This window comes from Ciconia boyciana, chromosome 8 (genome assembly GCF_034638445.1).
Source record: "Ciconia boyciana chromosome 8, ASM3463844v1, whole genome shotgun sequence".
Lineage (NCBI taxonomy): Eukaryota > Metazoa > Chordata > Aves > Ciconiiformes > Ciconiidae > Ciconia > Ciconia boyciana.
The window spans coordinates 60,796,031-60,804,707 of record NC_132941.1 but is presented as its reverse complement, the minus strand read 5'-3'; positions in this window follow the sequence as shown (position 1 = coordinate 60,804,707).

Genomic DNA, 8,677 nt, shown 5'->3' with positions numbered 1-8,677 from the left:
TACTAAGAATGATACTTAGAATCAGTCTCCTGTGTATACTAATAATGACACGCTAATTGATTCTGGAAACTCATCGTTCAGAAACAACGGATTCAGGGCTAATATTAGTATTTTATAGCTTTGGATAGAATGCAAGCGAGAGTCTTGCCAAGATAAACACAAGGTTTGCTTTTATTGCTGGCAGACATTGCGAGAGCTTCATTGTTATAGCTGGAGTTCAGCAATATATATCAGCAGAAAGCTGAGCCTGAAGTCTTCAACTCATTGCTGTGCTGGAGGTGAAGTCCTACATAATCTGCACTGTAATTCCCCTACTAAAGAGAATTTTAAGAAATTCCTATGCCCTTTCCTTTCTGAGGGAGTTCTTTCTTGAGGCTCAACATGGAAAGGTAAAAGATTGTAAAGTTCGTTGTTGCCTTAAAGCAGACACGAGAATAAGAAATAAGAAATGTATTACCTTTGCATTACAGGTTGCCACTGGTACATGAAATTTACCACTGGGTAATGGGGAAGGTTGGACAGGAACGCTCTTTATCTGTAGAAGCCCTTGTTAAAACATTAGCAGCATATTTTTGAGCCAGACATGGCCAGACATACCATCAAAAGTTGCATGGAGTAGAAGGAAATTATACTACTCTCGTTTGTCCTAGGAAGTGCTGTGCACGACTTCTGTGGTTTATCAGGCATCTAGAACAGACTTTTTTCCCTTCTATATTCCAATGGGATTTTTCAATCATTCCCTTAGGTGCCTCAAAACACATTCATCCAGAGAGCTATGCTCTTCACATAGACCTTGTCTGCGTAGCTCTGGAGGCAGGGAGTTGTGAAGCTCTTTAACAAATCTTGGCAAGTGGCATATATTCATTGCATTTGAAACTTGGTATATTCCTGAGGGAACTGCTTTCAAAGATGACAAGCCATCTGTCTCTGCTTCTGGTGTTTTCTCTGCTTCCACATCCATATGTTAAGGTAGAAATAATGTTTTCAACTCAAAAGCCTAATTTGGTCTGTAAATTGCAGATTTGTAATGATCAAATCTAGTTTAAGCCAGACAGCGACGATTTTTCCATCACCAGTTGCTGATAGGAATTCCTTCTTCATAGCACTAATGGCTTGCATGTTACTGCCCCAGTATTTGAATCGGGTATGGTAAATTATATCATCACCAAGTCCACGTTCTGGACTCCTGCTTGTTTCACCCAGATCCATGATCATTTACAGTAACCATTCTGCTGTATTGGCTGCTCTCTCCCAGTGAAATTTCTGTTATAATAAATGTGGGCAGTGTAAACAAAATGTTGCAAAATATTGCTTTGATTAGCAAAGTGCTGCAAGAATGCATTGGAGAGTCTGTGTTACATATGTGGACACCAGGAATTAATAGCAGTAAAAGGAAAATATTATTTCATTTCTCTGTGGACACATCTTGTTGGGCAGACCTGAGCCCATCCTGCAGACAAGATGCCTGACTCTGCAACCAAGAAGAAATGAGTTTAGACAAGATGCTGTGGCTCTGCACCAGGCAAGGCAGGCTTTTTGAAATAAGGCATTTTGCATTGGCAGGATAAGGGGGTAAGAAGCCCAGAGTGTACGGGAATTGTCGGGCGGAGAGGGGGAGAGAGCAAAGGACATCATCTCAGGTCTTTGCTTCTGGCAGCCTCTATGGATAGTACATTCAGCGATGGCAGAAGCAGCTGTGGACATGGGCTCCTTTCAGGGGGACCCTCCTGGAGCCATCGTCACCTTTCAGGGTGCGGCAGGTGGAGGGACAACGTGATGCCGGCCATGGGCATCCCAGCTCTCCCACCAAAGGTGTTCTCAAATGGAGGCCTGAAGATGCTCCCATCGGTGGTGTCCCAGCCACTGCGCCGGGTAAAGACCAGGAGCTGCTCGGCCATAGCAGAGTGGTGAGGAGGGTCCTGCTGCCTGCAGAGACTAGTTTTCTGCAAAGGGTTTTGAAATTTTACTCCCAAATCCATTCTTCATATTGTTTTTCTTAACAATTTTCAGGGACTAAAGTTGTATGAACTTCTCTTGCGTTTTCGGGTTTTTTTCTTCCAATCAGCTTCCATTTTAAATGAATTTGGTGAACTTCATAATCCTGACATCCTGATCCATAGGATCCATACGAAAGATCCATAGGATCTTTCAAGCTTCTCCTCGGGGCTGTGGCTGATATAGCACTGTTGTTGGGCTCATCGAATTTATGTCTGTTTTGAAACACGTTTGTTCTCCCTACCAACTTTCGAAGTTTCACTGGTGGCCAAGCACAATCCCTACAATGTTGTTAGCCTACAGATTATTTTAACTTGTACTTAGCTGAGCCCTAATTGCTTTACCCTCAGTGCTTCCAGTACAACATCTGATATGATTAGCTATGCCATTAATTATCGTGTACTTTAACTATGAACCTCCTGCTGAAACCCAAGGAAAGGTCAATGCATACCTAGAGAAAATGGTATCTAACAAGATGCATTTATCAGCAAATTAGGCACAATGTGAGTTCAGCACACGCATGCAGTCTAAAGGGTTTCTACTAGTGTGCTAATGATACCTGTTATTTTGCTAAGGATATATGCTTGTAGTCAACAGGATACTGTCTGGGTAAAACCTCCCATGGACTTCAGTGTACAAAAATCCTTTATGCATTATAACGAGTAAATCGGATTAAAGAATGCAAAAGACAGTTGGTAAGTAGTCCAGTCACCACAGATACTGGTCAAATGATACCTGACTGGCTGTTGTTACAGATAATAATTGTTACATGTTTTTACCTAGAATAATAAAAAAAATAACAGTCCACTCAATGTTCACAGTTATCACCTAAGTATTATCCTACACACTTTTTCTCTCCTGAATGTTTCTTAGCACAGACAGTAAAAGAAAAAGACTTCTGGACCTGAATTTTTGTTCTAAAATGCTGTGACATTTGCATCGAAACACTGTAAGGGACAGTTTTCCTTGCAACATGTTTCCCTGTAGTTACCGATGCACATACGCAATCTTTTTATCTGTAGTGTTTTCTGAAGTGTTTGGTTCCTTTTTACCCTTGCAGGAGATGTGCCCTGTTATCCCTTTCCTTTAAGGATGTTTAACAATATAATGTTACAGTTTGTAAATATTTTTAGTAAGTTTCATTCGGTTCATTTCAATTTTAATTGTCACCATCATATATTTTCCACACCTATTTTCTACAGCTGGACATGACTTTTTACTACTCAACCCTCTTTTCTTGTTTTCAAACATTATCAGCATCAATGGAGGTATAGTAACTCTGTTTTGGCTTTTTCCCACACAGATGCTACCGACTCAGAACATCTCCCACTTACTGGCTACAAGTTTAGAGTTTGCTTTGGACAGAATGTCCTCCATTTTTGTCCATAGCCACTTGCTGACTTCAATTCTTATCTACAATTAAGGAAATTTGAACAGAATAGGCACACATTTTCCAAAACACACCCCCAAAAACCACCTCACTTTCTGTTGCAAAGCCAAAATAACCTAAGTGATCTGCACGTGGCTCTGAAAGCCACCGTGTCCCTTTGCTGGGTTCTCAGGAGAGGAGACACAGGAGCACCTGAAGAGAGAGACGACAGGTCTGTAAACTGCATCCCAGTTAGGTTGTCCCCATTTTCACGCAGGAAAAAATATATCCCTGTCTACTAAGATGGACTGAGACAATTGACCATTTCAAGCACTGCCTTCCCCTCCTTCCAAGCACGCCAGGCTGATGCATGCTCAGCCAGCGCTTTTCTTTGCAAGGAGGCAGCAGCCACAAGCCACGTATCATCTAGTCCATCCACATGCATGGGCAAAAATACAGCTTGTCCAGCCTGGGACTGGACATACCTGAAGCGTTTAAAGTACATGTTTGGGATAAAAGAGCTAGGAATGTGCGAGGGGTGACTATTTGCTCCTGCTTAAGGGCAAACAGCCTTGTGGTGCTGCGGAGGCAGGTGTGGGGAGCTGTGCTGCGCCTTCATATGGGACATGAGTCTGGAAGAGCCTCTCGTGCCCTGGTGAGGAGGAGTGCGAGGCAGTTCCCCCTCCTCCCCATCAGTCTGGGGTTTTGGGGTGGGTGGTGCTGGAAAGCAGCGGCTGGTTCACAGTGTAGGGGGAGCATCCTGCCATTTCACAGACCAAATGTTCAGTGATGGTTCCTAGTACCCCTACGGGCTATTCCCAGTCTGTCAATGCAGTTCCTATATCTTTTCAGCGTTGGGTGTACACTAACAGATATGGCATGTTTTGATAAATATAGGAGGATAGAATGGATGTTTTGCAAAGCGCGGAAAAATTTATCCGGAGATTTAGGACTATAAGTTGTTGCCAGATCAACCTCCCAAGGAACAGCTCGGCAAGCATTTTCTTTTGGCAGTGTTGCTGGTGTGAGTACCCCATCCCCATGCTGCCTCCTCTGAGGCTGAGAAGTGGTTCAGTTCACGAGAACCAAGAGCTGAACGAGATGAAAAACTTTTTTTTTTTTTCTTTTGGGCTACATTTATCCCAAGTCCAGTTCACCAAGTGGCCTCACAAACAGCTGCACAGACACATCCAAGTAGGCAGTTGAGTGATCAAAATAGGGGAAGAGGCTTGTAAGAGTGATGTTACTACTTAACATCTGTCAAAACACCATCTGAGTGGTTGCAGAATTAATTAGTAAATTGAGTCCATTGAGTTAAGTAAAATTCATGCCAGAGTAAAACCAGCCCTGACACAAGCCCTTTGAACACAGCACGACTGTGTTTCCGCCCCTACCTTGAATTAGCGGTGTAAGTGCTCTGCTGATGTTGGCATTTTGAACTTAATGCAATTTAAAAGCAAGGCACCATGTCAAGGTCGTATTAAAAATATTTTGGGGACATGTTAAAATAACTTAGGATATTTCAATTCAATTTATCTTAAAGGGTTTACATCTTGTATAATTTCTCTTGGAGGAAAGCCTTGGGATCTATTATCAAAATAAAGGACAAAAGGCTGAAGAAGGAATCCACAGTCTGCACATGTATTTGGCACTTCATTTTTCCATCTTCCAGTTTTTGAGTAATAAAATACCTGAGGGCATAGAGTAATTTTGCACAGATGGTTGAGCTTAGGAGGACTTGAGAGCCAAAACAAACCAGTTTATGGAAACCCCTACTTGGGATGTCTAGGCACTGAGGCTGCAGTGTGTTCCTGCTTCAAATGTTACGTGGCTTCCAGTGCAAAAACGAAGAAAAGTTATCGGCAGTCAAAAATCAAGCATTGATGTTACAGGAGAGATGCCTCTTCTATCCTCAAAACCCAGGACTTTTCAAACAGGTGCCTCAGTTTCATTCCATTCCCCATGCTCTTAGGTTAGACACTGTTGAAAGGACATCACCTTAAGACTGCGATACTCAGACCTGAGAAATCTGGGCAGGAAGTTTTACGTAGTCTCAAACTGGCCAGTGAATACACAGTGTAGGTGCAATACACAGTGCATGTGCAAGCTACCACTGCTGTGGCAATACCCTTTTACCCAACTCCTAGTAGAGTCGACAGAGAAAATGCCTCTTGATTTCAGCGACAGCTAATCTTAGTATGGAGGTAAAATGCAATGACCTTGAATTACCTGGTCAGTCTTGCATTGTGCCAGCCAGGAGTTTCACAGAAGCTGCCTGTGATCCTGCTTTATAACCAGAAATTTCTGCTCAGGTAGATGCTAGAACATATCCTCGTGCTGCTTGAGATTTAAAAAATAGTGTTAAGCATTTGGAATTAGCAATAAGCATAACAGGTGAGGAATCGCGCAGTTGTCTACGTCCACAGCTATGGCTGCCAAGATCAAGTGTTAGTTTTTACTTCTGAAAAGTATCGATTCACCTGACAGTGGCAATTTTGCAGCCAGAAGGTAATAATATTTCAGCCTTTATTATCACTAGCTAATAATACTTCAACCTTCATACAAATTCCTTCTCCTTGGGAGCTTCAATCCCCCTTTGCAGCCCAGGTGGCCATAGGCTATCTTCACATTGCCTCTCATTTTTATAACTAGTCTTAGTTTTTGCCTCTTGGGCAAGGTTCTCACCCTGAAATTTGCCTTTTCCCTGCTTGCTCCACTTTTAAGTGCTGCTGTGTTTTCCCATTCATTATATTCCTTCCTCTGCAGTGACGCTTGTCAGACTGACTCCTGCCACCATACCCTTGTACAGCATATTCTGCTAAGAAAACAAGAGGACTCTGCATCTGTAAAAAGAAATTGGCTGTTTCAGAGCTGTTCGCAGAGACGGTGGGATGGCAGTGGGCATTGAAGCCAGATGCAAGCAGGCTGCCTTCCTCTGTCCTCCCATCCCTCCCCTCCTGCCATGATGCACCTCATTCCCTGCACTTTGCTCCTACTAGGAGTGATAAGAGATGAGGTGAAGCTCTCACTCCGGTGATCAAGGAAGATGCTTCCCTGAGATATTCCCCAAGCAAGGGAGGGATCTATGTTCCTTCTATAAGTGTTTTCCAGGATATATGATTAAAATTTATCTGGCCTGATCTCACGCTGTGAGCTAAATTTTCTTAAAGTTTTGATACATGCAAAATCTGAGTTGTTCTTCAATTTCATCCATGTTCTAAAAACAACATGATGAAGTGAGACTGGAAGCAATGAGAAACCATCCTGGAAGAGTTTAACACACAAAAATTTAGGTCAGCTGTATTGATATAGGTAGAATATGTCTTTGAATTTTACTGTAGACTTCAGGTTGATGTATTTTTTCATGAGTGGTTTACGTGTGCTTCTGTGCTTACCATCTAAGTACCATGAAGCTCCACTGTATTTGGGGACTGGGTCTTTTGTGCATATAATCTTCCAATCCACCAAAGCTCAATAAACTCACGTTTAAGTAATTTCAAAGTAATTTAACCTTTTTCCACATCTTGGTTTGTTAAGAAGATAGCAATAAAGAAAAAACATACCATGATTGCCTGATGTCTGCAGGAGCTAAAGCACTATAGTATCTCTCATTCTCAATACCAAACACGTGGACCTAGGCTAATGAGTTTTTACGGTTCAATTTGGAAGTGTTTCTATTTTCTAAATTAATATATGCAGAATATATAGATCATTTACATATGCACACACACATATATATGTATGTGTGTGCATATATATACATGCATGTCAATGTATATATGCATTTATACCTAACCGTTAGTCCTATATAGTTACTATCTCAGTTCAGTTACTAGTTTCTGTTAATAGCTCTTTTTATACTATTGTCAGGCATCACTACTTTCTAAGTGGGTTATCTCCTGAGAGGATTTCACAAATCATTCAATATGAGACATCATTATATTTCAATCAATAAACTTGTACCACGATCCTATTAGCGAAGGATCTTCCAGTGGCTAAAACCACATATATTTGTACAAAGGATAGTCTGAAAAACAAATCTGATCTTATTTATTGACAGAGCTCAGTCCTGAAAAAATGGTCTCTTAACAAATCATTTAGCCAAGATATTTTGCAGAAATACTGCCACCTTTGTGAAGGAGTTTTTGAGGTTATTTGTTTCTATTCTACGGTTGCAACTCCCGTTTTTCACTCAGCAGCACTGTCATTATTTTCTCCACACGTAGCTTCCACTGAGAAGCTAAGGGGAAAAAACCCAGAGAGAAAGTATTTGTCATGACATAGCTGTGCTCCCCTTTCCCTGCGGCTGGCTAGTTTATATTGGCAGAAATCTGCGATCTCTTTCTCCCTCCATTCCCTTCTATAGCTCCCCTCCGACTCCACTTAAGAGGCCCTCCCTGGAGGCTGCTAGGGCTAGAGCTTATTATTTAGAAATTCAGAGCTGTATTTTCTTAGTCCTTTGTGCAGACAAAAAAACTGGGGAAAGGACAATCATATCTGAACATCCTGCAATGCAGAGAACATCATGAACCCCCTGAGCTACAAACAGATGAATAACTAAAAGGTTCACAATACCCATAACAAGCCTTGGCGTAGGAAAACTTGACTTCTGCCTACACTCCAACAAGCTCCTTCTAGTTTCTGAATAAACCTTTTTCCCTACTTATGCACTCAGAGCGGTCTCAAGAAAAATTATTGCTTTGGTTGCGTTCATGAGGCCATTTTAACAAGATTACATTAAAAGTTATTTGAACATTTTTTTGGCAGAAAGGGAGATACAAGGTCAACTGCTTGCTTTCTTCTCCTCTCAGACCTTTGTTCTCTATTACCATCTCTTAAATAGACACACTTCACTTTCGATTGCCTGAATTTGTACAGATCTGAAGCTATTTTATTGACATATAAAAGATGTTTCTTCTTTTATAGCCTCCATATGTAAAGGAAGCCTGGAGAGTCCTAGGTTTTGAAAGTCATCAAGCTGAAAGCACCATTCTTCATGCATATTGGAGAACTGTGTTTTAACTTCAAGAAGGTGCATTATACAGGGTTCTTGTACCCTCCAAGCAGCTCAGCTGAACACTGCTGCTGCGAGCAACGTGTGAATCAATGACCACCTCTGTTCAGGTCACCGAAAATTTTCACTGCAGAAATAAACAAAATACTTAGGTCTTCGGGCTTTGCAACAAAGGAAATAGAAGTTTATGCTTTTCTGTGCACAGGTTGCTTTTGTAGTTAGGAATAAACCCTAAAGGGAAGGGCAGACAATGGGAGTACTGGTTGACAGTTGTGCTGCCAGTCAGAGGGACCTCAACA